This window comes from Rhinoderma darwinii, chromosome 1 (genome assembly GCF_050947455.1).
Source record: "Rhinoderma darwinii isolate aRhiDar2 chromosome 1, aRhiDar2.hap1, whole genome shotgun sequence".
Lineage (NCBI taxonomy): Eukaryota > Metazoa > Chordata > Amphibia > Anura > Rhinodermatidae > Rhinoderma > Rhinoderma darwinii.
This window is the reverse complement of record NC_134687.1, coordinates 654,235,183-654,259,807: the sequence shown is the minus strand read 5'-3', so window position 1 is coordinate 654,259,807 and position 24,625 is coordinate 654,235,183. Positions and strand designations below refer to the sequence as shown.

The 24,625-nt window shown below is 38.8% G+C and overlaps 2 long non-coding RNA genes across 4 annotated transcripts; one reads left to right on the top strand and one right to left on the bottom strand.

The window, feature by feature from the left end:
- Nucleotides 1–9,106: 9,106 nt before the first annotated feature.
- LOC142664288 (uncharacterized) lies at nucleotides 9,107–13,949 on the bottom strand. Of its 2 annotated transcripts, XR_012851258.1 has the most exons (3): nucleotides 13,690–13,949; nucleotides 12,433–12,811; nucleotides 9,107–10,033 (listed from the first exon to the last, which is right to left on the bottom strand). It is a non-coding gene; the product is annotated as an uncharacterized LOC142664288 (long non-coding RNA). The 2 variants fall into 2 exon arrangements; XR_012851257.1 differs by lacking the exon at nucleotides 12,433–12,811.
- Nucleotides 13,950–14,219: 270 nt separating this feature from the next.
- Nucleotides 14,220–22,692, top strand: LOC142664277 (uncharacterized). 2 transcript variants are annotated; one of them, XR_012851253.1, is made up of 4 exons: nucleotides 14,220–15,078; nucleotides 17,478–18,106; nucleotides 18,985–19,363; nucleotides 21,765–22,692. It is a non-coding gene; the product is annotated as an uncharacterized LOC142664277 (long non-coding RNA). The 2 variants fall into 2 exon arrangements; XR_012851252.1 differs by lacking the exon at nucleotides 18,985–19,363.
- Nucleotides 22,693–24,625: the final 1,933 nt, after the last annotated feature.

The following is a 24,625-nucleotide window of genomic DNA, read 5'->3' as shown; positions in this document are numbered from 1 at the left end:
GATGTACTCCTCACATATTACATATAACCTGATGTACTCCTCACAGATTACATATACCCTGATGTACTCCTCACATATTACATATATCCTGATGTACTCCTCACAGATTACATATACCCTGATGTACTCCTCACATATTACATATACCCTGATGTACTCCTCACATATTACATATATCCTGATGTACTCCTCACACATTACATATACCCTGATGTACTCCTCACACATTACATATACCCTGATGTACTCCTCACATATTGCATATACCCCGATGTACTCCTCACATATTACATATACCCCGATGTACTCCTCACATATTACATATACCCTGATGTACTCCTCACATATTGCATATACCCCGATGTACTCCTCACATATTACATATACCCCGATGTACTCCTCACATATTACATATACCCCGATGTACTCCTCACATATTACATCTACCCGGATGTACTCCTCACATATTACATATATCCTGATGTACTCCTCACATATTACATATACCCTGATGTACTCCTCACACATTACATATACCCTGATGTACTCCGCACAGATTACATATATCCTGATGTACTCCTCACAGATTACATATACCCTGATGTACTCCGCACATATTACATATACCCTGATGTACTCCGCACATATTACATATACCCTGATGTACTCTTCATATATTACATATACCCTGATGTACTCCTCACATATTACATATACCCTGATGTACTACTCACATATTACATATACCCTGATGTACTCCGCACAGATTACATACACCCTTATGTACTCCTCACAGATTACATACACCCTGATGTACTCCTCACATATTACATACACCCTGATGTACTCCGCACATATTACATATACCCTGATGTACTCCTCACATATTACATATACCCTGATGTACTCCTCACATATTACATATACCCTGATGTACTCCTCACATATTACATATACCCTGATGTACTCCTCACATATTACATATAGCCTGATGTACTCCTCACATATTACATATACCCTGATGTACTCCTCACATATTACATATACCCTGATGTACTTCACACAGATTACATATACCCTGATGTACTCCTCACATATTACATATACCCTGATGTACTCCGCACAGATTACATATATCCTGATGTACTCCTCACATATTACATATATCCTGATGTATTCCTCACAGATTACATATACCCTGATGTACTCCTCACAGATTACATATACCCTGATGTACTCCTCACATATTACATATACCCTGATGTACTCCTCACATATTACATATACCCTGATGTACTTCACACAGATTACATATACCCTGATGTACTCCTCACATATTACATATACCCTGATGTACTCCTCACAGATTACATATACCCTGATGTACTCCTCACATATTACATATATCCTGATGTACTCCTCACATATTACATATACCCTGATGTACTACTCACATATTACATATACCCTGATGTACTCCGCACAGATTACATATACCCTGATGTACTCCTCACAGATTACATACACCCTGATGTACTCCTCACATATTACATACACCCTGATGTACTCCGCACATATTACATATCCCCTGATGTACTCCTCACATATTACATATACCCTGATGTACTCCTCACAGATTACATATATCCTGATGTACTCCACACATATTACATATACCCTGATGTACTCCACACATATTACATATACCCTGATGTACTCCTCACATATTACATATACCCTGATGTACTCCTCACATATTACATATACCCTGATGTACTCCTCACAGATTACATATACCCTGATGTACTCCTCACAGATTACATATGCCCCCACATTATAAACTGAATCACCAGTAATACCCCAAACAGAAAAACTACCAAGAAAAATCCTGGCTCCAAAGGCCAAAAGACGCTGCCTCAGTACTGAGCCCTACACTGTGCCCAAACAGCAGTTTACTACCACATATGTTATTGCTATAACCGGGAGAACCCTTTTAACAATTTTTGGGGTGTGTGTCTCCACTGGCACAGGCTGGGCACAACATATTGGACTCTGAAATGGCATATCTGTGGAACAATTGCAATTTTCACTTTTTACCATCCGCAGCGCATTCATTTCTGGAAAACAGCTGTGGGTCAAAATGCTCTACACCCCTAATAAATGTCTTAAGGGGTGTCGTTTCCAAAATGGGGTCACTTTTGGGGGGTTTCCACTGTTTTGATCCCAAAGGTGTTTTGCAACTTAAGCATGGCGCCCAGAAACCAATTCATCAAAATCTGTTCTCCTTCCCATCTGAGCAGTTTATGAGCACATATGGGGTATTTCCGTACTCTGGAGAATTTTCTGTACAAATGTTTGGGGGCTTTTACTCCTTTATTTGTTAAGAAAATGAACAATTTCTAGATAAAACGACATCTTATTGGAAAAAAATTAGCTTGATTGAGCGGTGTTATAGCATATTTTTTTGCGGGGCGAGCTGTAGTTTTTATTAATACCATTCTGTGACACGTGTTTGTTTTTTTTATCACTTTCTATTACATTTTTTGGGGAACTAAGGTGACAAAAAAAAACAATTCTGGCGTCTTTCATTTTTTTTATTACAGCGTTCACCGTGCTGGTTAAATAACATAAAACGAGCGGAATCAAATGATCTTTGATTCCACCCATTTCAGTAAGGTGTCGGCTGTATTACACCCGTTGAGTATGGAGTGTGCTCAGCCCGTGAGCAAGCTCCATACTTCCCTTTAACGCTTTTTACGTACATGTTGGTGACAATGCGTTAAGGTAGGGGTTTATGTTTAATTTTTACTTCATTTATTTTTGTTTGTTTTTTTTAACTTTTTTATTTTTATTGTCTTTCCATCAGAAAAGACATTTGGGAACTTTTATTATTTCATTTTATTTATTTTTTAAACTATACTTTTCCTCTGTAACTGGCGATTTACAGCAGGGGAGATCAGCCCTGTTATAGTGACTATTGTCACTGATAGGGCTGTTCTGGGTCTAGTTAGATACAGCAGCAGCCTCCTACTGCTGGCATCTCGGCGATCATGTGACTAGTCAAATGACCACCGGGATCAATAGAGGCAGCAGCGCTCATTGAGCGTTTTGTACGTGAGTGCAGAGAAGACTAGTGGTAAAAAACACTTTTGTCTTCTCTCCAGGGTCCCTGGCAGTCTCTGACGACCGGGCACCCGACATTTAGCTGCTCAATCACTCAGGCAGCAAACTTAAACCTGCAGCATATATACACAGTGGGCAGTCCTCAACTGGTTGTACATCATTTTAGGAGTCAATCGAAATGAAAAAACATATACATTTTGGTGATTGCCTTTGTACTTTGTCATTTATTTGGTTCTTCCATTACAAATCTTCTAATAATAACAGCTGAGAAGAAAGATCCTCATTCTAGTTCTATATTTAATATTAGCCTAGGACAAGAATTGAGGAACTATTCGAAAACACACAAGGTCCCCATGACAACTCTGCACACAATTCACAAGGGGACGTGTTGTCTTCAGGATATTTCCGTAGTACAACCTTAGGCTGCAATATCAAGCAATCAGATCTCCGCTGTAATCTACTATACACTAAATAGCTTTTTGGAACATATCTTCTTTAAATGGACACTAATTTTTCAAACAACTTGTGGTAATCTAATAGTATACTTGATATATATCAACTTTCTAATTTACTTACTGTTATAGTTTAGCTATCCATGAAAATTTTATGTAAAGTTAGTGCCACTAGGTGAGAGACACACGGACGCTGCTGCTTATATAAGTCTAGGGGAAGCGGAAGGAGGGAGCAGGAGCACAAAGACACAGATGCTGTTGTCAATAAAAGTCTTTGAAGAGGAGAGGGGGAGCAGAAGCAGAGAGAGTAGACATAGGCTGCTGGTAAGAGTTATATGTCACCTCTGTGCTGGATTTTCCGCTACACTGCTCCTTACTGCTGTATGATGTGCTCCATGCTGCTGCAGCTTCTAAGGAGTGCTACAGAGAGATAGTAGACCAGGGTGGCTCCCTGCTTTGTGTGCAGTGTATAGAAGACAGGATAGCAGTTAGGCTCCACCCACTACCTCAGGGAAAACTGAGAATTAAAGACAGAGCATGCAGAGGGAAAACTGCTAAAAGAATGGCAGATACAAGTCATGTAATGGCCAGAAATAGTGTTCTTCTTCCTGTACACACATATGACAGGTTATTCTGAAAAGTCGTCTAAAAATTAGGTACACTTTATGGGTCTTAAAGACGTTTTCAAAGTGGGTTTAAAGATGTGTTTTTTTTATATTGAATTAAAAAAATACAAATCCATGATTAGTAGGAAGCACCTATATTAACCAGTTTCTAACTGCCCATAGATTATAAATGTCCTGGTGGTCCACAATTATCTCCTCTCTGACTCTCCCACCCCATAACAGTTAAATATATCACTTATTTTATTACACAATATTGAAGCCCTATATGTTCTGAGAAAAACAGGACCAAATAAATATAGGTTGGCAGAGAAATAGAGCAACAATTTGCTATTAAGTTGTCACATGACTAAAACTTGAATGATGGCCACTTCATTTCATTAGGTTCACATTATCAGTACTTGATAGGACACTCTTTCCCCTTAGAACAGCCTGAATTCTTAGTGGAATGATATTACTGTGTACTGGAAACCTTTATTACAGATTCTGATTATTTTTTTTTTTTATTATTTTTTTTTTTATTCAATACAATATAAAATTCCATACAAGTAAGGAATAAAGAAAATACAATTATGCACATTTTTACATTTTCCCCCTACTCCCACCCCCCACCCTCTCAAGACCGATCTTGGTAAAAGAAAAAAAAAAGAAAAACAAAAAGAGAACAAAAATTCTTACCACTCCCCCCAATAGGTTTTACGGTGTTTGCCTTGATTATAGATTTTCTCATATTTCATTATAATTTTTACATTATTTACCCAAGCATTAAACTCCGGTGGGGAGCCAGATATCCACTTTCTAACTATTAGTAATTTTGCAATAAATAATAGTTTTATTAATCCACATTTTTTTTCCTTAGAAATTTTTAATTTGGAATCATCACCCAGCAATACCAGTTGAGGTTGAAACACTATATCTGGATCTATTTTTTCCAAAATGTTTTTAAAAATTCTATCCCAGTAATCAGCAATCTTAATACAATTCCATAACATGTGTAAATAGTTTGCTTCCACTGCACCACATCTGGGGCAGTTAGAAGCTTTATTAATCGAGAACTTACTCAAAAGGACTGGCGTATGGTAAAGCCTATGTATCAAATTGAACTGAATAAGCTGATGGTTCCGGCTTATCGATACTTTACAAATATTTTGAAATATTATGTTCCAATCAAGAACACAATCGTTATTCAATTCCTTCTCCCATTTTATAACACAATTAAATTTTATTTTCCTTGACTTTATTTCCATCAGGGATTTATACAACCTGGAGAGAGGTTTTTTTTCACATTTGTATTTTCTCATCCATATGGTCTTTATTGAGAGGGTTGCCATCTTTAAATTTATCAAATGCGTGCTTTAATTGGATATAGGAGAATCTTTCCTTCTCCGTCAAGTCAAAATCAACTGATAATTTTTCCCATGTTTTGATTTTTCCTTCTTCCATTATATCTAGTACATATCTAATCCCTCTAAGCTTTAACAATGGTAACTCTGGGATAGCCTTACATTCTTATATATTAAGATTGTGCCATAACGGGGAAAAGGATAAAAAACCATTTCGACCAGTCATATTTCTTAAACTATTCCAGCATTCATGCAGGAGTTGTGCTGTCAACACGTTTTCCATAACTCCAGATTTTAATTGACCAGATTCTAACACCTCATAAATATCTGAAAAGCGGCCTTTAATGTTAGTGATCAACCATTGTAAGAACTCGGCCTTATCCCATTCTTGAATGTATTGTAATTGTGCTGCTAAGTAATATACTCGAATATCTGGAAATGCTAGTCCTCCTTGTTCTCTTGAAGGACATAAGTAGTCTAGCTTAATCCGAACTCTCTTCCATCCCCAAATCAGGTTATTAAAGATAGTTATGATTTTCTTAAAATATTTATCTTGTATCCACACCGGGGTAACCCCAAAAACACATAAAAGTTTGGGGATTAGAACTGTTTTAATCAAGACAATTTTATCGGCTTTTGATATTGGCAATTCGTTCCATATTCTTATTTTTTTTCCATTTCGTTTATAAGGCGGAGCAAATTATAATCCAAAAATTATTTTATATTATCTGAAATTTCTATACCCAAATATCTAAAGCTTTCTCCTGGATATATGATTCGAATTTTTGTTTGTAGTACTAAATCGCTTTTATCTAGTGCCATTAATATGGATTTTTCCCAATTAATCTTTAGACCAGAATAGAATCCAAATCTTTGAATAGTAGATATAACATAATCCAATTTTTCTTCCGGGTTCGTCAAAAAAAATAAAAGGTCGTCAGCATATAAGATAATTTTATCCTCTTCCCCCCTAGCTCCAAAACCCACAATATTTCCATCCTCTCTGATCAAACAGGCGAGAGGTTCCATTGCCAATGCAAAGAGTAGGGGAGAAAGAGGAGAACCCTGTCTTGTGCCCCTACTTAAATTGAAAAATTCTGAGTTCTCACCATTTATGTTAATGTTTGCTCTAGGACCATTATATAATAATTTAACCGTTCCTATAAAAAAATTCTCCAAAACCTTGCTTTCTCATGACTGCCCATAAATAGCCCCACTCCACTCTGTCAAATGCTTTAACTGCATCGAGAGACAGAATGGAGCGGGGGGCCTCTCCTGGTGTAACTTGAATATTCCCAAATACCCGACGAACACACTGGTTGACCATTCTACCAGAAATAAATCCCTGCTGATCACTATGTACTACAGTAGAGATTACTTTAGCCAACCTTCCCGCCAACACTTTGGCGAAAAGTTTAGCATCCGTGTTCAACAGGGAAATAGGTCTGTAAGATTCCATTCTTTCCAGGCATTTACCTGGTTTCAATATCAAAGCTATATTAGCTTCTACCATTGAGCTTGGCAATTTGCCCTCTACCACTGCCGAACTCAATGTTTTTAACAGGGCTGGTAATAGTTCTTCCCCAAATGTTCTATACAGTTCAAATGGGAAACCATCCAAACCTGGAGCTGTATTTCCTTTAACACTAGTCAATGCATTTCTTAATTCTTCCAGGGAGATTGGTCGATCCAACTCATCTTTCTGAATATCAGACAAGGGGGAGAAAGACATTGAATCTAGAAAGAGCTCCAATTGTTCTTCATTATACTTTTTTCCGGAGCCATACAATTCTGAATAATAATTCAAGAATTCTGATCTAATTTCATAATCTTGCTTAATCATATTCCCTCTTTTATCAGGAATTGCCAAAATATTATTCTTCTGACTTTGATTTTTAATAATACTCATTAACAGTTTATTTGGTGTTCCTGATTCACAGAAATTTTTCTGCCCCAGAAAAAATAATTTATTTTGTGCTTTCTCGATTAACCAGGCCTTATATTCCTCTTGGGCCTGAAGCCACAACTTTAAACTATCTTCCGTAGGGGTTTCAAAGTAATTTGCCTCCAACAAATTTGCACTTCGTTCTTTTCCCTGCTCAATCTTATTATATTCTCTTTTTAATCTTATTATTCTTTCAAAAAGGATACCCCTTATACAGGCTTTTAATGTTTCCCAAACAATTAAGTCTGGGGCAGTCTCCCAATTTAGTGACAAAATATTATGAATTTCAACTTTAATATTTTCAAGGTCTTTTAATAATGAGAACCAATGTGGATTTATTTTTATAGGCTTAATGAATTCCTTTTTTTCATTTCTTTTTATGTCCACAATAAGTGGCGTATGATCCGAAATGCTTTTGTTGTCATATTTTATTTTCCCAATAGTTGTAACAAGTGATTCACTACACAATACCAAGTCAATACGTGACATGGTATGGTGTGAACCACTATAACAAGAGTACATTTTCTTTTTAGGGTTTTTCAGTCTCCATATATCTACTAGACCCATTTCTTCACTTATCCTCGCCAATGATGTTTTAATTGGGCTCTTATTTCTTCCCTTAGAGCTAACCCTATCCATTACCTCATCCATAACACAATTCATATCCCCCAAAACCATTACAGGACAATCGCTTCTACTAATAATATAATTACATAATTTCCTGAACACCACGGATGAAAACGGAGGTGGAATGTATACAAAAGCTAAAATACTAATTAATTCCTTTAATCTAAAGGGAATAAAAATGAATCTACCTTCGTTGTCTATATTTTTATCAAGTATTTCACATTGCACTCCCGAGTGAATAAGAACACTCACTCCCCTAGAATAGGAGGAGTGTATAGAATGAAACTGTTGTGACCACCACCTATTACCCAATCTTGGGATTGTTTCTTGTGTCAAATGTGTTTCTAACAAACATGTAATTGATGGAAACTGTTTTTTTTATATAATTCTTAATAGTAAAACGTTTTAATTTTTCCCCCATACCCCTAATATTCCATACCACAATTTTAGTGTTCATCCGAGCGTTTTAACAGAATGAAAAGTGACAAATATTAGAATTTTTATATAACATATTCATAAAAAATTCTTAATGTATTCCAATACCAGACCTGTCTTGCCCCACCCCCCTTCCCTTCCCTTCTATTGACTTGTCATATTTTTAACAAGTCTCTCAACCAACGCATGTTCCCCTAATACACCATTAATTAATTCATAATGATTTCAAACTTGCTAACCACTTAAATGTCTCTTCCTGTGATGAATGAAAATTAACCTTACCCTGATATTCTGTTCTCAATTTTGCTGGATACATTAAAGAATATTTAATCCCTGCCTCTCTGAGTTTTTTCTTGACTGGACCAAAAGCTTGTCTCTTTAATTGAGTGTCATATGAGTAGTCAGGATAGATTGCTATTTTTGAATTGTTATGGGATAGATTTTGTAACTCCCTTGACTTTCTCAATATATTATCTCTATCCCGGGAGTTTATAACATTGGCTATTATAGCTCTAGGTCTAGAACCAGGGATAGACAAAATAGACGAGGAGACAGCACTTCCAAAATATGTCAGCTTTTTAATCACCCGTGCGACGTTTCAGTCCAGCAGGACTTTTCTCAAGCATAGTGAACACAGCAGTACAGGAGTATTTAAGGACTCACAGAGTCAACAGTAATAAAAAATGTGATTAATACAAAAACAGTTTAAAAGGATCTGTGTATAATAAAGCAGTGTAATTTTAAATCACAATCAAACCACCTAGGTGCTTATGCATAGAACTATATAAGTTTTAAGGGACTGGTACATCAATAAGCAGTCCGAATAAACAAAAAATAATAATGAATAACAAACTCACCAAGTGTGTGTATAATCAAAAACGATTACAGGATATTGTATCAAGATGCCAGATGGAACTACTTCTAATGGATAACGGCGTCCTGGAAGTCCAGATATCCACGTGTATAGGTTGAATAACATGCTATACTTCCTGTATTCAAAATGTGCATACTCTCGCGAGACTATGCTAATTAGTTCCTGCACATGTGCAGTGCATCTAGTGACTGCACGGCGGCCATTTTGGAAAGTGGCAATGACGAACATTAGAGGAAAATAGGGAAAAATTGTCAGTATCATTTAAAAAGGGGGGGGGGGAGAGAATACTCTATAGGACAACTAGGAGTTAGGGACAATGATATACTGATCAGTATTAAATTGTAAAAAACAGCACACACATGCTAATGTATAAACATTCTGACAGGGTGTGTGTGTAAACCAATATCATTGAGTATATGTCCCACATAATCTCACAAAAAGTGTCTACTCCCACCAAAATGACAATATATATTTATATCCCTTGGCCTCATACGTATGGAAAAAATTATTATATCTAGCCACACATGTTTCACAAATATGGTCGCCACAGGAAGAAATGTATTCGCAGGATTCCGAAAACCAGAGAAAGCAGTCCATTCAACAAATCGAATCTGTAATAATAATAAAAAAATATGTATATGTATATATAGTAATAAGACATCATTAAGAATGTGTTCAATTCACATAAAAAGAGATGATGCATAAAAAAATCAAGCAAGGTACATAAGGGAAAAATACGTTACAATATATGACATACTTAAGTGACTACACCGACTTTAAAATCAATGTTCAAACCATGTGGGGCAAGGCAATTTAACTTGAAAATCCATTCAAGTTCTCTCCGTTTGAGTCTGGAGACCCTGTCCCCACCCCTACGGTGTAGGGGAATATGGTCAATGATCCAAAATTTAAGGTCGCTGACCACATGCCCCGCTGATACAAAATGTGCGGACACTGGGAGATCCAATTTTTTAGTTCTAATAGTCGATCTATGTTTATTAAGACGAGCCCGACATTCCTGGGTAGTCTCCCCCACATATAGCAACTTGCATGGACACTGTAAAACATAAATGACATGAGATGATGCACATGTCAGAAAATGTTTAATGGGGTAAGTCTTGCCATTAGTCGGATGAACCAACGTGTTCCCTTTAATCATATTATTGCAATTGACGCAATTAAGACACGGGAAACATCCCAATTTTTTGGGAGCCAGAGTCAACTGGCGGTTCATTTGAAAGGATCCGACATCAGCATGAACAAGACGATCCCTTAGATTTTTTTGTCGTCTAAATGCCATCCTAGGAGGACAACCAAATTCAGGACCAGATTTAGTAAGATTTGTAAAAATATGCCACTCCTGGCGAATAATACTAGAAACTCTATTACTAATATCTGAATATGTAGAGACAAAAGTTAATCTATCAGATGATTCTCGTCTATGTGGTATAAGCAATTCTTCCCTAGTGATGGTTTGAACTCTGTCCCTCTGTTTTTGTAAGAGGGACAAAGGATATTTACGTCTGGCAAATTTGTCACTCATTTCATCTAAACGTAGTGTAAGTTGTTGGGGTTCAGTCACTATACGTTTAACCCTTAACATCTGACTAAAAGGTAAGGACTGTACCATTCGGCGGGGATGTTGACTATCGTATCGCAATAAACTGTTGCGATCAGTCACTTTGTTGTAAAGATCAGTAATTAACTTGTCACCCTCCCTATAAACTAGGGTATCCAAAAAATGTAGGTGTGTAGTTGATGATTCCATCGTAAATTTAATGTCATCATCGATGGAATTAAGGAACCCAAAAAAGTCTTCCAATTGTGACGTATTACCGGTCCAAATCACGAACACATCGTCTATGTACCTCCACCACCTCAGAACATGGCTGAAGTGGTGGGATACATAGACGTGGCGCTCCTCGAGGGCCGCCATGAACATGTTGGCATATGTGGGAGCCACATTCGAGCCCATGGCGGTCCCCCTCCTCTGAACATAGAAGGAGTCAGCAAACAGAAAATAATTTTCCGTGAGAATCACCTCCAAGAGGTCCATCAAAAATTGTATGCCTTCAGCCGAGTGTTCTGACCTCCCCAGGGCGTCCTTCACTACACTAAGACCCCGGCTATGGTTAATGGATGTATATAAATTACAGACGTCAAAAGACACCAAAATGATCTCACTACTCAGGGAAATGTGTGTTAATTTCACTATAAAATCAGATGTATCCTGTATATATGATGACGCTGAAATGGCATACACTCTAAGTATCTTATCCAAGAATATTGCTATAGGGTTAAAGATAGAATCTCTCCCCGAAACTATAGGACGTCCTGGGGGTTTATTTAGGCACTTATGGATCTTGGGAAGACAGTAGATGACAGGAGTAACTGGATGTGTAACGACAAGGAATTCTGACAACTCTTTATCAATAATCCCTACTGACAAAGCCTGTGAGAGAATATGTGTGATCCTATTTTGGATCCTGAACTTGGGGTCACCCGAGACCTTTGTGTATACATTAATGTCATGAACTTGGCCTCTGATTTCATCCAAGTATAGCGACGTATCCATGACGACCAAGGCCCCGCCTTTGTCGGCCGGTTTGATCGTCAGGGACACGTCACCAGACAGGTCCTTCAAAGCACTCAATTCGGCACTGGTTAAATTAGGGTGAAACAATGACGATTCACCCAACTCATCACGAAGTTTGTTTACTTTTTGTTTGACTATACTTGTAAATGCATCTATAATTGGTTCACAGACATATGGTTGCCAAACTGATTTTTTAAAAAGCCCTACTTTATTCAACGCAAATTCACATTGTGCCCCACTACCCTGAGGCATACTATGGGTGCCAAAAAAATGTTTCAATTTTATCCTGCGGAAAAAGGCATATAAATCTAGTTCTAACTGGAACCAGTCTATTTTAGACGCGGGGCAAAAAGACAGTCCCTTGTTCAACAACTTTAACTCAGTGTCGGATAGAGGACGTGAGGAGATATTTACCGCAAGTGATTCTAATTGGCTTTCTTCTCCTTGCCACGTGCCGACTGCCATTGACGTCTGGTTCTCTCCGGTCTTGGTTTTGTACCTCCTCCTATGTTTGCGCCCTCCTCTTCTTGTGCGTCCATGGTTCCCCCTAAAAAAGAATCTGGAACTTCCATGGGGTCACCAAATGTAGACTGTAGGCGTCTCCTGTTCTGAGGGGCTCCCTTGCCATATATTGCCCCTGTCGTATTTCTGGGCTCCTTCTGCCAGTTATAAATCCTCCCATCAGCATAATCTTCAACATCACGTATCCATTTCAATCTTTTAGTGTTCTCCAGATGCGATCTAAATTTGCCAAAGGATTCCCTAGCACCATCCTTGTATTTCTGCAACTCATCTGTTGATAACAAGGATGCCAATGATGTATCGAGGTCAAGAATCCGGGCATTGACACTCCGTAATTCTATTTGCAAAAATTCTATGTTAAGTAGGATGATATCACGGGAATATCTATTAGATATCTGACGGAAGCGCTGGCAGAAGTCCGCATTATTAGGAAAAAGGTTGGGTGTCAAGCTTGATCTCATTCCCCGGGGTATACGATCCGCTTTAAAGTATTCCCCCAAAGTCACCAAATGCAGATAGGTGGTAATCGCTCGCTTAGACTCCATCTCCCATTTTCTTTTAACATGGTCAACAGATGGGGCACAAAGGAAAGACACATCACCTGAAATACCCTGCATGATCCTGTCAACATCATCATCCGTATATGCAAATACTGTGGGTGACGATTCCATATTCAAAAGCTTGAAAGATAGCTCAAATGGCCAAATAAGTCCGTGCAAAGTGGATGGGATCAGATATATCCAAAGCAGAAAATTACCACAGCACTGGACCACAAGTGGGTGCACGCCTCAATAGGACCGGATCCGTGGTCCCCAATATCAGATAGACAAAATAGACGAGGAGACAGCACTTCCAAAATATGTCAGCTTTTTAATCACCCGTGCGACGTTTCAGTCCAGCAGGACTTTTCTCAAGCATAGTGAACACAGCAGTACAGGAGTATTTAAGGACTCACAGAGTCAACAGTAATAAAAAATGTGATTAATACAAAAACAGTTTAAAAGGATCTGTGTATAATAAAGCAGTGTAATTTTAAATCACAATCAAACCACCTAGGTGCTTATGCATAGAACTATATAAGTTTTAAGGGACTGGTACATCAATAAGCAGTCCGAATAAACAAAAAATAATAATGAATAACAAACTCACCAAGTGTGTGTATAATCAAAAACGATTACAGGATATTGTATCAAGATGCCAGATGGAACTACTTCTAATGGATAACGGCGTCCTGGAAGTCCAGATATCCACGTGTATAGGTTGAATAACATGCTATACTTCCTGTATTCAAAATGTGCATACTCTCGCGAGACTATGCTAATTAGTTCCTGCACATGTGCAGTGCATCTAGTGACTGCACGGCGGCCATTTTGGAAAGTGGCAATGACGAACATTAGAGGAAAATAGGGAAAAATTGTCAGTGTCATTTAAAAAGGGGGGGGGGGAGAGAATACTCTATAGGACAACTAGGAGTTAGGGACAATGATATACTGATCAGTATTAAATTGTAAAAAACAGCACACACATGCTAATGTATAAACATTCTGACAGGGTGTGTGTGTAAACCAATATCATTGAGTATATGTCCCACATAATCTCACAAAAAGTGTCTTTTTGGGGACCACGGATCCGGTCCTATTGAGGCGTGCACCCACTTGTGGTCCAGTGCTGTGGTAATTTTCTGCTTTGGATATATCTGATCCCATCCACTTTGCACGGACTTATTTGGCCATTTGAGCTATCTTTCAAGCTTTTGAATATGGAATCGTCACCCACAGTATTTGCATATACGGATGATGATGTTGACAGGATCATGCAGGGTATTTCAGGTGATGTGTCTTTCCTTTGTGCCCCATCTGTTGACCATGTTAAAAGAAAATGGGAGATGGAGTCTAAGCGAGCGATTACCACCTATCTGCATTTGGTGACTTTGGGGGAATACTTTAAAGCGGATCGTATACCCCGGGGAATGAGATCAAGCTTGACACCCAACCTTTTTCCTAATAATGCGGACTTCTGCCAGCGCTTCCGTCAGATATCTAATAGATATTCCCGTGATATCATCCTACTTAACATAGAATTTTTGCAAATAGAATTACGGAGTGTCAATGCCCGGATTCTTGACCTCGATACATCATTGGCATCCTTGTTATCAACAGATGAGTTGCAGAAATACAAGGATGGTGCTAGGGAATCCTTTGGCAAATTTAGATCGCATCTGGAGAACACTAAAAGATTGAAATGGATACGTGATGTTGAAGATTATGCTGATGGGAGGATTTATAACTGGCAGAAGGAGCCCAGAAATACGACAGGGGCAATATATGGCAAGGGAGCCCCTCAGAACAGGAGACGCCTACAGTCTACATTTGGTGACCCCATGGAAGTTCCAGATTCTTTTTTAGGGGGAACCATGGACGCACAAGAAGAGGAGGGCGCAAACATAGGAGGAGGTACAAAACCAAGACCGGAGAGAACCAGACGTCAATGGCAGTCGGCACGTGGCAAGGAGAAGAAAGCCAATTAGAATCACTTGCGGTAAATATCTCCTCACGTCCTCTATCCGACACTGAGTTAAAGTTGTTGAACAAGGGACTGTCTTTTTGCCCCGCGTCTAAAATAGACTGGTTCCAGTTAGAACTAGATTTATATGCCTTTTTCCGCAGGATAAAATTGAAACATTTTTTTGGCACCCATAGTATGCCTCAGGGTAGTGGGGCACAATGTGAATTTGCGTTGAATAAAGTAGGGCTTTTTAAAAAATCAGTTTGGCAACCATATGTCTGTGAACCAATTATAGATGCATTTACAAGTATAGTCAAACAAAAAGTAAACAAACTTCGTGATGAGTTGGGTGAATCGTCATTGTTTCACCCTAATTTAACCAGTGCCGAATTGAGTGCTTTGAAGGACCTGTCTGGTGACGTGTCCCTGACGATCAAACCGGCCGACAAAGGCGGGGCCTTGGTCGTCATGGATACGTCGCTATACTTGGATGAAATCAGAGGCCAAGTTCATGACATTAATGTATACACAAAGGGCTCGGGTGACCCCAAGTTCAGGATCCAAAATAGGATCACACATATTCTCTCACAGGCTTTGTCAGTAGGGATTATTGATAAAGAGTTGTCAGAATTCCTTGTCGTTACACATCCAGTTACTCCTGTCATCTACTGTCTTCCCAAGATCCATAAGTGCCTAAATAAACCCCCAGGACGTCCTATAGTTTCGGGGAGAGATTCTATCTTTAACCCTATAGCAATATTCTTGGATAAGATACTTAGAGTGTATGCCATTTCAGCGTCATCATATATACAGGATACATCTGATTTTATAGTGAAATTAACACACATTTCCCTGAGTAGTGAGATCATTTTGGTGTCTTTTGACGTCTGTAATTTATATACATCCATTAACCATAGCCGGGGTCTTAGTGTAGTGAAGGACGCCCTGGGGAGGTCAGAACACTCGGCTGAAGGCATACAATTTTTGATGGACCTCTTGGAGGTGATTCTCACGGAAAATTATTTTCTGTTTGCTGACTCCTTCTATGTTCAGAGGAGGGGGACCGCCATGGGCTCGAATGTGGCTCCCACATATGCCAACATGTTCATGGCGGCCCTCGAGGAGCGCCACGTCTATGTATCCCACCACTTCAGCCATGTTCTGAGGTGGTGGAGGTACATAGACGATGTGTTCGTGATTTGGACCGGTAATACGTCACAATTGGAAGACTTTTTTGGGTTCCTTAATTCCATCGATGATGACATTAAATTTACGATGGAATCATCAACTACACACCTACATTTTTTGGATACCCTAGTTTATAGGGAGGGTGACAAGTTAATTACTGATCTTTACAACAAAGTGACTGATCGCAACAGTTTATTGCGATACGATAGTCAACATCCCCGCCGAATGGTACAGTCCTTACCTTTTAGTCAGATGTTAAGGGTTAAACGTATAGTGACTGAACCCCAACAACTTACACTACGTTTAGATGAAATGAGTGACAAATTTGCCAGACGTAAATATCCTTTGTCCCTCTTACAAAAACAGAGGGACAGAGTTCAAACCATCACTAGGGAAGAATTGCTTATACCACATAGACGAGAATCATCTGATAGATTAACTTTTGTCTCTACATATTCAGATATTAGTAATAGAGTTTCTAGTATTATTCGCCAGGAGTGGCATATTTTTACAAATCTTACTAAATCTGGTCCTGAATTTGGTTGTCCTCCTAGGATGGCATTTAGACGACAAAAAAATCTAAGGGATCGTCTTGTTCATGCTGATGTCGGATCCTTTCAAATGAACCGCCAGTTGACTCTGGCTCCCAAAAAATTGGGATGTTTCCCGTGTCTTAATTGCGTCAATTGCAATAATATGATTAAAGGGAACACGTTGGTTCATCCGACTAATGGCAAGACTTACCCCATTAAACATTTTCTGACATGTGCATCATCTCATGTCATTTATGTTTTACAGTGTCCATGCAAGTTGCTATATGTGGGGGAGACTACCCAGGAATGTCGGGCTCGTCTTAATAAACATAGATCGACTATTAGAACTAAAAAATTGGATCTCCCAGTGTCCGCACATTTTGTATCAGCGGGGCATGTGGTCAGCGACCTTAAATTTTGGATCATTGACCATATTCCCCTACACCGTAGGGGTGGGGACAGGGTCTCCAGACTCAAACGGAGAGAACTTGAATGGATTTTCAAGTTAAATTGCCTTGCCCCACATGGTTTGAACATTGATTTTAAAGTCGGTGTAGTCACTTAAGTATGTCATATATTGTAACGTATTTTTCCCTTATGTACCTTGCTTGATTTTTTTATGCATCATCTCTTTTTATGTGAATTGAACACATTCTTAATGATGTCTTATTACTATATATACATATACATATTTTTTTATTATTATTACAGATTCGATTTGTTGAATGGACTGCTTTCTCTGGTTTTCGGAATCCTGCGAATACATTTCTTCCTGTGGCGACCATATTTGTGAAACATGTGTGGCTAGATATAATAATTTTTTCCATACGTATGAGGCCAAGGGATATAAATATATATTGTCATTTTGGTGGGAGTAGACACTTTTTGTGAGATTATGTGGGACATATACTCAATGATATTGGTTTACACACACACCCTGTCAGAATGTTTATACATTAGCATGTGTGTGCTGTTTTTTACAATTTAATACTGATCAGTATATCATTGTCCCTAACTCCTAGTTGTCCTATAGAGTATTCTCTCCCCCCCCCCCCTTTTTAAATGATACTGACAATTTTTCCCTATTTTCCTCTAATGTTCGTCATTGCCACTTTCCAAAATGGCCGCCGTGCAGTCACTAGATGCACTGCACATGTGCAGGAACTAATTAGCATAGTCTCGCGAGAGTATGCACATTTTGAATACAGGAAGTATAGCATGTTATTCAACCTATACACGTGGATATCTGGACTTCCAGGACGCCGTTATCCATTAGAAGTAGTTCCATCTGGCATCTTGATACAATATCCTGTAATCGTTTTTGATTATACACACACTTGGTGAGTTTGTTATTCATTATTATTTTTTGTTTATTCGGACTGCTTATTGATGTACCAGTCCCTTAAAACTTATATAGTTCTATGCATAAGCACCTAGGTGGTTTGATTGTGATTTAAAATTACACTGCTTTATTATACACAGATCCTTTTAAACTGTTTTTGTATTAATCACATTTTTTATTACTGTTGACTCTGTGAGTCCTTAAATACTCCTGTACTGCTGTGTTCACTATGCTTGAGAAAAGTCCTGCTGGACTGAAACGTCGCACGGGTGATTAAAAAGCTGACATATTTTGGAAGTGCTGTCTCCTCGTCTATTTTGTCTATCTGATATTGGGGACCACGGATCCGGTCCTATTGAGGCGTGCACCCACTTGTGGTCCAGTGCTGTGGTAATTTTCTGCTTTGGATATATCTGATCCCATCCACTTTGCACGGACTTATTTGGCCATTTGAGCTATCTTTCAAGCTTTTGAATATGGAATCGTCACCCACAGTATTTGCATATACGGATGATGATGTTGACAGGATCATGCAGGGTATTTCAGGTGATGTGTCTTTCCTTTGTGCCCCATCTGTTGACCATGTTAAAAGAAAATGGGAGATGGAGTCTAAGCGAGCGATTACCACCTATCTGCATTTGGTGACTTTGGGGGAATACTTTAAAGCGGATCGTATACCCCGGGGAATGAGATCAAGCTTGACACCCAACCTTTTTCCTAATAATGCGGACTTCTGCCAGCGCTTCCGTCAGATATCTAATAGATATTCCCGTGATATCATCCTACTTAACATAGAATTTTTGCAAATAGAATTACGGAGTGTCAATGCCCGGATTCTTGACCTCGATACATCATTGGCATCCTTGTTATCAACAGATGAGTTGCAGAAATACAAGGATGGTGCTAGGGAATCCTTTGGCAAATTTAGATCGCATCTGGAGAACACTAAAAGATTGAAATGGATACGTGATGTTGAAGATTATGCTGATGGGAGGATTTATAACTGGCAGAAGGAGCCCAGAAATACGACAGGGGCAATATATGGCAAGGGAGCCCCTCAGAACAGGAGACGCCTACAGTCTACATTTGGTGACCCCATGGAAGTTCCAGATTCTTTTTTAGGGGGAACCATGGACGCACAAGAAGAGGAGGGCGCAAACATAGGAGGAGGTACAAAACCAAGACCGGAGAGAACCAGACGTCAATGGCAGTCGGCACGTGGCAAGGAGAAGAAAGCCAATTAGAATCACTTGCGGTAAATATCTCCTCACGTCCTCTATCCGACACTGAGTTAAAGTTGTTGAACAAGGGACTGTCTTTTTGCCCCGCGTCTAAAATAGACTGGTTCCAGTTAGAACTAGATTTATATGCCTTTTTCCGCAGGATAAAATTGAAACATTTTTTTGGCACCCATAGTATGCCTCAGGGTAGTGGGGCACAATGTGAATTTGCGTTGAATAAAGTAGGGCTTTTTAAAAAATCAGTTTGGCAACCATATGTCTGTGAACCAATTATAGATGCATTTACAAGTATAGTCAAACAAAAAGTAAACAAACTTCGTGATGAGTTGGGTGAATCGTCATTGTTTCACCCTAATTTAACCAGTGCCGAATTGAGTGCTTTGAAGGACCTGTCTGGTGACGTGTCCCTGACGATCAAACCGGCCGACAAAGGCGGGGCCTTGGTCGTCATGGATACGTCGCTATACTTGGATGAAATCAGAGGCCAAGTTCATGACATTAATGTATACACAAAGGTCTCGGGTGACCCCAAGTTCAGGATCCAAAATAGGATCACACATATTCTCTCACAGGCTTTGTCAGTAGGGATTATTGATAAAGAGTTGTCAGAATTCCTTGTCGTTACACATCCAGTTACTCCTGTCATCTACTGTCTTCCCAAGATCCATAAGTGCCTAAATAAACCCCCAGGACGTCCTATAGTTTCGGGGAGAGATTCTATCTTTAACCCTATAGCAATATTCTTGGATAAGATACTTAGAGTGTATGCCATTTCAGCGTCATCATATATACAGGATACATCTGATTTTATAGTGAAATTAACACACATTTCCCTGAGTAGTGAGATCATTTTGGTGTCTTTTGACGTCTGTAATTTATATACATCCATTAACCATAGCCGGGGTCTTAGTGTAGTGAAGGACGCCCTGGGGAGGTCAGAACACTCGGCTGAAGGCATACAATTTTTGATGGACCTCTTGGAGGTGATTCTCACGGAAAATTATTTTCTGTTTGCTGACTCCTTCTATGTTCAGAGGAGGGGGACCGCCATGGGCTCGAATGTGGCTCCCACATATGCCAACATGTTCATGGCGGCCCTCGAGGAGCGCCACGTCTATGTATCCCACCACTTCAGCCATGTTCTGAGGTGGTGGAGGTACATAGACGATGTGTTCGTGATTTGGACCGGTAATACGTCACAATTGGAAGACTTTTTTGGGTTCCTTAATTCCATCGATGATGACATTAAATTTACGATGGAATCATCAACTACACACCTACATTTTTTGGATACCCTAGTTTATAGGGAGGGTGACAAGTTAATTACTGATCTTTACAACAAAGTGACTGATCGCAACAGTTTATTGCGATACGATAGTCAACATCCCCGCCGAATGGTACAGTCCTTACCTTTTAGTCAGATGTTAAGGGTTAAACGTATAGTGACTGAACCCCAACAACTTACACTACGTTTAGATGAAATGAGTGACAAATTTGCCAGACGTAAATATCCTTTGTCCCTCTTACAAAAACAGAGGGACAGAGTTCAAACCATCACTAGGGAAGAATTGCTTATACCACATAGACGAGAATCATCTGATAGATTAACTTTTGTCTCTACATATTCAGATATTAGTAATAGAGTTTCTAGTATTATTCGCCAGGAGTGGCATATTTTTACAAATCTTACTAAATCTGGTCCTGAATTTGGTTGTCCTCCTAGGATGGCATTTAGACGACAAAAAAATCTAAGGGATCGTCTTGTTCATGCTGATGTCGGATCCTTTCAAATGAACCGCCAGTTGACTCTGGCTCCCAAAAAATTGGGATGTTTCCCGTGTCTTAATTGCGTCAATTGCAATAATATGATTAAAGGGAACACGTTGGTTCATCCGACTAATGGCAAGACTTACCCCATTAAACATTTTCTGACATGTGCATCATCTCATGTCATTTATGTTTTACAGTGTCCATGCAAGTTGCTATATGTGGGGGAGACTACCCAGGAATGTCGGGCTCGTCTTAATAAACATAGATCGACTATTAGAACTAAAAAATTGGATCTCCCAGTGTCCGCACATTTTGTATCAGCGGGGCATGTGGTCAGCGACCTTAAATTTTGGATCATTGACCATATTCCCCTACACCGTAGGGGTGGGGACAGGGTCTCCAGACTCAAACGGAGAGAACTTGAATGGATTTTCAAGTTAAATTGCCTTGCCCCACATGGTTTGAACATTGATTTTAAAGTCGGTGTAGTCACTTAAGTATGTCATATATTGTAACGTATTTTTCCCTTATGTACCTTGCTTGATTTTTTTTTATGCATCATCTCTTTTTATGTGAATTGAACACATTCTTAATGATGTCTTATTACTATATATACATATACATATTTTTTTATTATTATTACAGATTCGATTTGTTGAATGGACTGCTTTCTCTGGTTTTCGGAATCCTGCGAATACATTTCTTCCTGTGGCGACCATATTTGTGAAACATGTGTGGCTAGATATAATAATTTTTTCCATACGTATGAGGCCAAGGGATATAAATATATATTGTCATTTTGGTGGGAGTAGACACTTTTTGTGAGATTATGTGGGACATATACTCAATGATATTGGTTTACACACACACCCTGTCAGAATGTTTATACATTAGCATGTGTGTGCTGTTTTTTACAATTTAATACTGATCAGTATATCATTGTCCCTAACTCCTAGTTGTCCTATAGAGTATTCTCTCCCCCCCCCCCCTTTTTAAATGATACTGACAATTTTTCCCTATTTTCCTCTAATGTTCGTCATTGCCACTTTCCAAAATGGCCGCCGTGCAGTCACTAGATGCACTGCACATGTGCAGGAACTAATTAGCATAGTCTCGCGAGAGTATGCACATTTTGAATACAGGAAGTATAGCATGTTATTCAACCTATACACGTGGATATCTGGACTTCCAGGACGCCGTTATCCATTAGAAGTAGTTCCATCTGGCATCTTGATACAATATCCTGTAATCGTTTTTGATTATACACACACTTGGTGAGTTTGTTATTCATTATTATTTTTTGTTTATTCGGACTGCTTATTGATGTACCAGTCCCTTAAAACTTATATAGTTCTATGCATAAGCACCTAGGTGGTTTGATTGTGATTTAAAATTACACTGCTTTATTATACACAGATCCTTTTAAACTGTTTTTGTATTAATCACATTTTTTATTACTGTTGACTCTGTGAGTCCTTAAATACTCCTGTACTGCTGTGTTCACTATGCTTGAGAAAAGTCCTGCTGGACTGAAACGTCGCACGGGTGATTAAAAAGCTGACATATTTTGGAAGTGCTGTCTCCTCGTCTATTTTGTCTATCTGATATTGGGGACCACGGATCCGGTCCTATTGAGGCGTGCACCCACTTGTGGTCCAGTGCTGTGGTAATTTTCTGCTTTAGAACCAGGGATAGGCACTCTTGCTGGCACTCTATGAGCTTTCTCTATGCCAAACAAAGGAGACAGATTTTCAATTCCTATTTTGTTTTTGATCCAATTTTGGACAAAAGTTTCAACACCTTCCCTTTCTTCCCCTTCTGGAAAACCCAATAATCTGATGTTACTCCTTCTGGAGCGATCTTCTATGTCAACCATTTTATTTTTTAGTGTACTATTTCCTTCCACTAACCCCTTCATCTCCTTTTTTAATTGGGTAACTTCATCTTCAAGTGAACTCACTCTATTTTCCACTTCAGTATATCTTTCTTTAATTTTACCCATATCATCTCTTATTATTGCAATTTCTATACTAATGCTACCTACTTGAGAGGATACTTTATTAATAGCGTCTAAAATCTCAGTCAATGATGCTAGAGCTTGGTCGCTCAAAATCTCCCCCGTTGTCTTATTTGCTGTTCTAGTTTTCCCTGCTACAAGGGGGGACATCATATATCTGTCCATCTTGCTTGTATTCTTACCCTCCTTACTAGGGCTCAAAGATTTCCTACCTTTAGCTGGCATTTTCCCTGGCTCTTCCTTCCCCCCCTTACTCTCTCCAGACACACAATACACAAAACACAAAAACAAACAAGACAAAAAAAAAATACAAAAAATATGAATATAAAGTTATAAAATAGAGTCTGATCAGAGACTACCGATATCAAAAACCGCAATTCAAGCAGCTTGTAAATGAGAGAGAGTTCCAATGTAATCTTTTTTATTTATTATTATTGTTGGCAAAGTATCGTTTTTGTATCTCAAATCGCAATACTACCTGAAGTCCAAATTCTGATATCGTGACTACCCTAATGTAGAGATTAATTCTCAACAGTCATCTCATTATCATCACAGGCAGGATTACACTGACCGGTAACACCTCTATATAGATAACATAGGATCCACCATTCATAATAGACTCATCCTTCCTGTTCTGTAGAGATCACTTCTCAGCAGTCATCTCATTATCATCACAGGCAGGATTACACTGACCGGTAACACCTCTATATAGATAACATAGGATCCACCATTCATAATAGACTCATACTTCCTGTTCTGTAGAGATCACTTCTCATCATTCATCTCATTATCATCACAGGCAGGATTACACTGACGGGTAACACCTATATACAGATCACACATGATCCACCATTCATAATAGACTGATCCTTACTGTTCTGTAGAGATCGCTACTCATTATCACAGGCAGGATTACACTTACATGTAACACATAAATATATACTATAAATATATAACACAAGACAATAGGTGATGGACACAGCTCCCCTCCTCCCCCATCCTACACAATGACCTCTGCACAGGTCACAGAGCACACCTAGAAATCTGTGCCATAGAAGTCAATGGCTCAGCTCCAGACTATTGCTTCCTACGGTCCATGTGGCTGCTCTAAATATCTTTAGATGTTGTTAACAGCTCAGGCAAGATGGCTGCCCCATAATCATAGAAAAAAAACCTACAAAAAAACAAAACAGATTAGAAGAAAGAATGTTTGTTTTCATTAATTAGTAAAAAAAAATATAGCTAGTACATTCCCTTCAACCCCTTAACGTCAAGGCATATTTTGGCCGGGCATTCTTTTTTGTTTTTTCATTGTCTCATTTTAAGAGTCATAACTTTTTTATTTTTCCATCAACATAGCCGTAGGAGGGCTTATTTTTTACAGGACGAGTTTTTTATTTTTTAACGTCACAATTTTTTTGTACAAATAATTTATTGTTCAACTTTTATAAACTTTTTTGCTCGAGGGAATTGAAACAAAACCGCTATT